This window comes from Vigna umbellata, chromosome 1 (genome assembly GCF_029865625.1).
Source record: "Vigna umbellata cultivar VRB3 chromosome 1, Vumbellata_1.0, whole genome shotgun sequence".
NCBI lineage: Eukaryota > Viridiplantae > Streptophyta > Magnoliopsida > Fabales > Fabaceae > Vigna > Vigna umbellata.
The window spans coordinates 90,411,615-90,420,430 of NC_142165.1; the positions used below are offsets into that span (position 1 = coordinate 90,411,615).

Here is an 8,816-nt window from a genome sequence, read left to right on the forward strand (position 1 = left end):
AAAAATAAATTTTAAAATAAAATCTAAGTAAAATTTGAAAAAATATAAATTTAATTTAATTTTAATTAAATTTAATTTAATGAAATCTAAATTAAATTTATCTTAATAAAATATGGGTTAAATTTTTTATTTTATTATTTTAATAATAAATATCCACAAGAATAGTCCTATCCTCCCCTTATTATATAAATAGTGTTAGAATGCATGGTACTTACGAATATGTATTATATATGTATTATGTGTGGGTGGTAATTATATTTTTATCAGGAGCCATGGTATGTTTGCCACCTAGTCACACCGGTCCCACTGAGTCAACTGAAAATGGACTCACTTTTTCTAGTTGAAGTGCCTCTTCTGTCCGGTGTTGTCACCACCGCTCGCCGCCACTGTTACCGCCACCGCATACCTTCCCTCATGCTAATTTCCTGTACTTCCTCTCATTGGCTCCTGCGGGTAACTCTCTTGCTAATTCTTTTCTGGTATGCCGTTGTAAAATTTTAACTAATAGTATAAACCCCAGTGAGTTTCCCTAACACAGAATCAACGTTGTACAAAAGACACCGGTGCTGCATTTTCCGTTTGCTTTGCTTCTACTGCTGAACTATTCCCAATGGATTCGTTTTATTATGAAATAAATAAAACAAATTACTCAATATGTTGACTGCATTTTGTGCCTCATATGAAGTCAACAAATGGAGTTTATACCGTTGGTGACTATTACCAGAGAGGATTTTGCATGTCGTGAAGCCTACTACACATGTGGATGAAGGTGCTACTCATTCTCTGATTGTCTCGTGTCATTTTTTTTATTAATTTAAAATTTTAACATGCTATCAATTTTGAAACTTGTTGAATAGAGACTGACTGGTTTTTCTGTGATAGATGATGACCGGATCTTAGTGAATCATTTTTAATCATTCTTATTTTTCACTTTCACATTGCTGATACAGTGTCTTCTTGTTATTCTTTATTTTGGTCTCTATTTCCATAAATATGCTTTTTCTTTTTAATGTTGTTAAACGAATCTTGAAGGAATAAGTTTGTGGGGTTAATGGCTATGCAGTACACTGTCTAAGGATTTGTTATACAATCGGTGATATATTAAACTCCTTATTGAACAAATCTTGAAGATTATGGTTTGCACTATTGTCTTGAAAGATTAGGATTAAACACTTCAGTGGGTCTGTTCATTTGAAATGGCCTCCACCGGTCCTGTTCTTCCTTTCTCTATTTATAAGTGCAAAACTCTACTGAAAAGAAAAAAATACTTGTCTTGGTCTGCTTCAAGAAAACTGTAATTCCTTGGTCAAATTTTGACCATTTGGAGAAAAAAGTCAGCGTTATGCCCACTGAAAATATAAGTTAGTGGCAAAAGTTTGACTTCCAAGTTCCAACTATGTGTTGTTTTATGATAGTTACTTGAATAAGACATGTTAGATATTCTCATATTCTTCAAGAGACGTTCCTTTTGGAAGAAGACCTAAAACATTTTTATTGATAACATTCAACGTCTCTTTTTTATGTGACTGACTAGCCTCATTCAAAGAGATCAGCCAGGATATGATCTCACATGTTGCCAAAGCTTGATGTGCTTTTGAAGAACTGAAGAGATTTATGATTGATTCATTGTTGGATATCAACAAAAAATACTTGACACGTTATATATGGTTTTGATTCTAAGAAATGTACTTTCAAATTTTGATCATGTACGTAGTCAAATTTTGGTTGGTGATTAGATCCTTTTAAGTGGAGAATTTAGTCACTCGACTCCCTTCAGTGCCTACTGTGATGAAAGATGAGAGTTCAATTGAAGTTATTGAATCTTCTTCCTTCGTAGAAATCGAGTAGGTCTGTCAAATTAGACATTCCCATATTGCAAGATAATGAGTCATACCAAGAAAGTTGTTACTCTTTGCATGGTTTTCTAGACAAGACAATTCATGTGTCTAATCCAAAAAAGAAGATTTCAATATTTGAGGATTAAATATAAAAAATTCAACAGACGAGCTCAAATTTCTTTGGCACCATTTGTTCAACAGAATGCATTTCTATGTGAAAGGACAAGTTCCTTGGATATTTGACTCAGGTGCCTATATTCACATTTCTATTAATATTCTTCATTCTCATTTTTTTTTCAAAAATTCTTCATCTTGTTATTGTAGTTAATGGATCCAAATCTCAAGGAATTGATTAAATTCCTTTATCTCTTTCTTTAAATCTTTACTTTATTTTGTACGTTTCACATTGTTCTTATAACTTAATCTCTCTAAGCTAATTGACTCGCTCTTTAAATTGTTCTATAATTTTTTATGTTAATTCGTTTGTCAAATAGGAATATGATCCAGGTAATTTGATTGGCGAGAGACATGAATCACAAGGTCTTTATTACATGAAAACAAGTCTTCTTGTGTCATGTTTTGCAACCTTAGCTCCTAAACTTTTGCATGACTGTTTGGCTTACTTAAGTTGGACTAAGTTGAACCCTTTGTCTTAAGTAACTAATAGTGTTAGAATATAAATCATGTTAATTAGCAAAACATGTTAAATAGCAAAACATGTTAAATGATCGTTTCTTAAACAAACTGAAAAATATATAACTCGATTTTCTCTACCATTCTTTTAAACACTAAACCATGTTACATCTTTTGGCTTTAGATATTTGGTAATCTTTATTAATGAATTCTCTTGATGTACCTAAGTTTATTTAATGAAAGATTGACCTAAACTTTTGTCCATACTCCTATCCTTTTTTAATGAGATTAAAAACCAATTTAAGAAAAAAAATTAAAATCTTCCAAAGTGATAATGTTAAAGAATATCTATGTTGAACTTGTTTCTTTTATATCCTCATAGGTTATTCTCCATCAATCCACATGTTCCTACACAACAAAATGATCTAGCAAAGAGGAAGAATATAAACTGCACGCTCCCTAAAGACAAAGGTTTCTATGCATTACTGGAGAGATGTAGTCCTAACTGCTTATATTCCAATAATTACAGTGTCCTCTTTCTTTCTTCAAAATCAAATTTTTTGCTCTATTATTTTTCCAAATGACTTTTTATTTGAGGTGTTTCCTCGGGTACTTGGCTGCACTTGGTATGTTCATACTATTTGTCCAGATTTAGATGAACTTTCTCCAAAGGCTACCATATGTGTTTTCCTAGGATCTTCTTGACTTTAGAAAGCTCCTTCTTCATTACCAGAAGCCTCTCGTAATTCAGCTCCTCCAACGACTTAACATATTATGGATTCTTCACCATTAATCTCTTCACATGACTTCACTTCAAATTCGTTCATTGCTATTTATTTTTTGAGTTGTCATCCTTTGTCTCCATCATACTTTTCCCTTTTTTCATTGTCTATTGCTCATGTTCCCAAAACTATCCATGAAGCACTTGATCATCTTGGATGGAACCAAACCATAATTGATGAAATGCAAGTTCTTGCTAACAATAACACCAGAGTTTGTTCCTCTTCCCTGAGAAGAAATATGTTGGTTGTAGATGGGTCTATGTTGTTAAAGTTGGGTCTAATGGTAAAATTGGTTGCCTTAAAGCTCGATTGGTGGCCAAAAGATATACTCATTTATGGCATTGACTATGGTCAAGATCAGTATAATTCCGCTCTTCCTTGCTATGCTGCTATTTTCCATTGCGCACTTACCAACTTGACATTTTAAACGTTTTCCTTTATGATGATGATAAGGAGGAACTAGCTCTGTTACTTAGGGAGAGTATAATTTAGTTTGTAAATTGCGCTAATCTCTTTTTAGACTAAAGCAATCACTATGAGTTTCGTTTGGTAAACTTACTCATACTAAATTTTTTGGATTGAAATGAAGTGAGACAAATCATTCAGTTTTCTATTATCATATTTTCTTTGTAAAGTGTGTCTGTCTAATGATGTATGTTGATGACATAGTTATTACAAAAAAATAGTAACACTTGAATTTCTCAACTCAGAGCATTTATTCAATCATTTTAGACTTAAGACTTTGGCTAGCTAAAATTCTTTCTTGGCATTGGAATGACTTGATCAAAGAAAGATATTATAGTTTCACATAGAAAATATGTTCTTGATATCATGGAGGAGACATGGCTGGTAAATTTTGAGCCCATTGATAGTGCGATGTACCCAAATCCGAGGCTAATGGTTGATCAAGGTAAAATCTTTTCACATCCAGAAAGATATAGGAGGTTGGTGCGAAAATTCATTTATCTCACTATTATAAGACTTGATATTGGTGTTGTTAGTCATGCATAATCCTCGCATCGACCACTGTAGTGTTGTGGCTCATACTTTTAGATATGTCCAACAGACTTTAGAACAGGATTGTTATATGAGGACAAGGGATATACTCAAATTTTTTGATATTGTGATGTAGATTGGGTTGGTTGACCCACTGACAAAGATCTTCCTCAAGATATTGTTTATTTATTGAAGGGAATTTCGTCCCTTGGAAGAAGAAATAAATTGTTGTCTAAGTGCAGAAGCTAAATATAGATCTAAGTTTGGTCACTTGTGAACTTGAGTTGATGAAGTAGCAAAGAGTTCAAATTTTGTGAAGTTAAGCAGATGAATTTGTTATGTGATAATTAGATAACCCTTCATATTGCCTCCAATTTGCTCTTTAATGAAAGAATCAAATACATAAAGATCAATTGTCATTTTATCAAGAAGAAACTACTGTTGAAGGAAATTAGTACTGGATTTATTAGCTCTAATGGCTTGCAGACACTGTAATCAAGCCTTTAAGGGAGTCTAGAATTTAATTTATTGGTTTCAAACTTGGTATATACAATTTATATGCTCAAGTTGGAGGGAAAGTGTTAAAATAGTTGATTATTATTTTGTTGTACAACTTTTAGGAAGCTGCTCTTTGGGTGTACCTAGGCTAAGGGATTATGAATCAGGTTGTTGGTATTACTTGTTCTGCACTCTTCTCATCTTTTGGGATATGTAAAAAATACATCAGCTGATAAATAAACTCACTGATTTTACTCAAACCATTCTTGCTTTAGTTCATATCATATTTCTGGACTCTGATGTTATTCCGGTAAACAAGAGTATGTGATAGTACATTTTAGGACTTAAATTACTGAAGTTAAATTTTCAGAACTGATATTTTTTTACTGAGACCTAGAAGTTAATGTATAACTCTATTCTATACCTGCATTCAAAGCAATTTCAAATACAAAACATGGCAATTGCCAATTCTATTTCATTCACTCCAAAAGTAAATGAATTATCTGACAAAGCTTATGCAACTGGCTACATTCCATGTTTGTTCACATAATCAGGGTGACACCCCTGAAAAATATTTAGCTAAAATTCGTTAAAGTGAAAGAAAAGTTTGTGTTAAGGAGAAAAAGTGGACATGTATTTGTGCATGTGTGTGTGACTTATCTAGTTATAAAGTTTTGAAGATACATTTATTGTTCTACTTTTTTTTCTCATACCCATTTGTTTTTTTTTACTGTTAGCCTACCTCTGAGATGAGGTTGTCGGGATTCTAAATAAAACTGATGTCAGCTTGTTGAATTAATTACTGAGACCATTCCCTTTTGAAAACATTGTAAATTAATAAAGTCTCCATCTTTGATTGATGATAACAGCTGCAGTAAACTGGATATGGAAGTCATTAACTCTATGAAGTCTTGCAGACTTTCAAACAGGTTCAGAAACTTCTGAACAAGACTAACGGGAATTTGATTGGCAAATTAATGAGCACCACATCTATGGTTGTTCAGGAGACCTCCAATCTGAAAAGATGCAGTTAGGTTCTTCAATATTTTTTTATCATTGTTTGAATTGATCATATATCATTGAGCCCTTCTCTTTCAACTTTACTTTTTTTCTAAAAAATATGATGCTTTTAAATATTATAGGTGATTGCTGCAAACAAAGTTTGGGCGACTACAAGTTGTAAATGCTGGGGTTAAGCTGGTACCTGATTTCTTTGAGTTGAAGGTTGAGATTATCACAATAGGAAGAGTGCGGTAAGGGCAGTTCAAATAAAACGCCAAACCAAAAGTGAAAGAACGAAAATGAACAGAAAACCCAAACTAGATAATTAATTCTTGCATGCAGTGTCTACATATGCAACCAATCAAAAACTCGATAGTATTTGAATAATTGAAACCACATTGAGTAGTATAAAATTAGTCTAAAATTATGAGCACAGGTTAATTTAATTCTGATATCACAAAAAAAAAATAAAGACTAAAATGACTGTCATGGGTAGTTTTATGAGCTAAATTGGCTAATAATTTGGATGGATTAATTTCCGTTTATTGCTCACATATTTGTATAAAAGTTTTAAGAAAAAAATTATTTTAGTGTCGTCACATGATAAGTAGTGAGTCGAGGATTCCAACTGCTTCATGGAAATTCCACATCCATAAATAATTGCTTTATTGTAACACAGATATACTTGGAATCTTATTAACTAGTGTTCTCAAAGCACTAGAAACTAAGACATTTTTCTGTTGAAAATAATAAGTGTATAAAAATTATAAGGGATTTGATGCATCCTCAACTGGTTAATATTTACCTATATGTTAACATATAAAAATAAATGGCCAACTGTTATTGTCAAACTTATCAATTCTGATTACTACATGAAGAAACAGATGTCATAAATCATAACTGCACAAGAGTGTTTGAGATCTTAAATTTTACTATATTTGTATAGGATAATTCTGGTCCTAGAGAAATAACTAATCTAATCTTTCCGTGGAATGTTTGAAATAATGATTCTTTCTGTGGAATGTTTGAAATTTGCAAACCGATATTGACACTGTGAAGGTCCTTTTTTCACTAATAATGTTTGTTTAAAATGATGTGTGGATTTGAATGTTGCCCTAGCTGTAGAAATTGAAAATGCTAAGTAACTCGTTTTTTATTTTAACACGGAAGAATGATTTCTATTTTTTTTAATTTATTAAAGTGACAGAGGCAATGATGAAAACATATTGACTTCATTGTATTCATTCCTTGTTTTTTTTTTCACAAATTAAACGTGACAAATAGCATTGTTGATATAGAAGCTAAATTAGACTAGAAATACTGCTTTCACATCATTTTGTAATAATTGTAATTGTGGCTAGGGATGTTCTTGATTGAAAAATAACCCAAAAATGGATGTAAAAGTCAAAGTCTAATAAAAAAGTCCTGATTTCACATTGAAGATTAAAATATGTCTACTTACATTTTTAGAGTAAATTAAAAAAATAATATATATATATATATATATATATATTAATTATATTGTATTTTAATTACTACATATTTATATTTGATTAAATAGAAACAACAAATTTCTATAATAAATTTTAGATATAAAATTATATTATTTATTTATGCATATGGGAATCTTTAATTATGAGTATAATAAAAAATTAGTTATCTTTTGCTATAAAATAAATAATAACTTTTTATAAAATTTGTCTTCCATTTTTTAAAAAGATATTTGATAATATCATAGTTACAAAATCACAAAGTAAAACTATATTTTATTTTTAATTTTAGATAGGTATTTAATAAAAGAGTAACAAAAAAATTGGAAAATTTCATAATTACAAAGTTTTCAGGGTTTTGTATATTATAGCCAACTAAACTTATTTCTAAAAAAATCATCATTAATACACTTAGGAAAAGTTTCAAATTAAATAAAATTTTATTTATTTATTTTTCTCAAGACTAACTAATCTTAGAACTGATTTGTAACCATCTCCAAACAATTGAAAAGTTTTAGAATTTAAATATTTACTTAATTTATATAGTTTTCCGCGTTTTTAAAGCACCAATGGACAATATTAAAATTTTGGTTTAAACCCTCCCTTGGTCCTCAAGTTTGTATGAAAATCTCAGTTCGGTCCTCGTTTTTTCATCTGTCTCAATTGGGTCATATTTTTTATAAAAATGAGCACATTGTACCATAATCGTTAAGTGGTGTGAGACGGCGTTAAATTGATATGAGCTGGTGATGTGTGTTGGTGACTTACGTGGACTGTTTTGATTAAATAAATAGTGTTGATGTGGCATAAGTACCCTTTATTCATTTTAGGTATATCAGAATTAGGGATTTGAAATTGGAATTGGAGATTTAATTTCGATCTCCACTCTCTTCTTGTTCTCCCTTGTGGCGCTGGCCCTGTTGGTTCGCCGCTACTGCGCAAGAGGGGTGGCTACACAAGATTGTGAAATTCGTTCTCTGCATTGCTCTCATATTGGGTTCTTCTGATTGCATCAGCTGTTTACTGGGCCAACACCACGAAATGGGTTGGTTACACCATCATGGTGCCGTTTTTGCTTGTGGGAACAGTGGGGATTTGGCTTTCGGTTCCGATGACGAAGAAGCCAAAGGTTTGGGGTGTGCCACTGGTGCCGTTCCTGCCATCAGCTTCCATTGGCATCAACATTTTCCTTCTTGGTTCGTTGGATAAAGCTTCGTTCAGAAGATTTGGATTTTGGACTGCGATTCTGCTGGTGTATTACCTGTTTGTGGGATTGCATTCCTCTTATGACATGGCACAGATACTGAAGAAGGAGAAAGTGGAGAGCTTGACTGAGTCAAAGTTGGATGAAGAAAATGTTGTTCCATCTCTGACAGAGTCTGGTATAAAAAATTAAATCCCCAATTCCAATTTCAAATCCCTATTTGATATACCTAAAATGAATAAAGGGTACTTATATCACAACACTATTTATTTAATCAAAACAGTCCACGTAAGTCATCAACACACATCACCACATTCTCTATGCACCAGCTCATATCAATTTAACGCCGTCTCACACCACTTAACGATTATGG

The 8,816-nt window shown here is 31.9% G+C and overlaps 1 long non-coding RNA gene across 2 annotated transcripts; it reads left to right on the forward strand.

Annotated features, from left to right (window-relative positions):
* Positions 1-253: 253 nt before the first annotated feature.
* LOC148206766 (uncharacterized) lies at positions 254-6,973 on the forward strand. 2 transcript variants are annotated; one of them, XR_015786442.1, is made up of 4 exons: positions 254-453; positions 686-769; positions 5,617-5,776; positions 5,890-6,973. It is a non-coding gene; the product is annotated as an uncharacterized LOC148206766 (long non-coding RNA). The 2 variants fall into 2 exon arrangements; XR_015786438.1 differs by having other exon boundaries at positions 5,617-6,973.
* Positions 6,974-8,816: the final 1,843 nt, after the last annotated feature.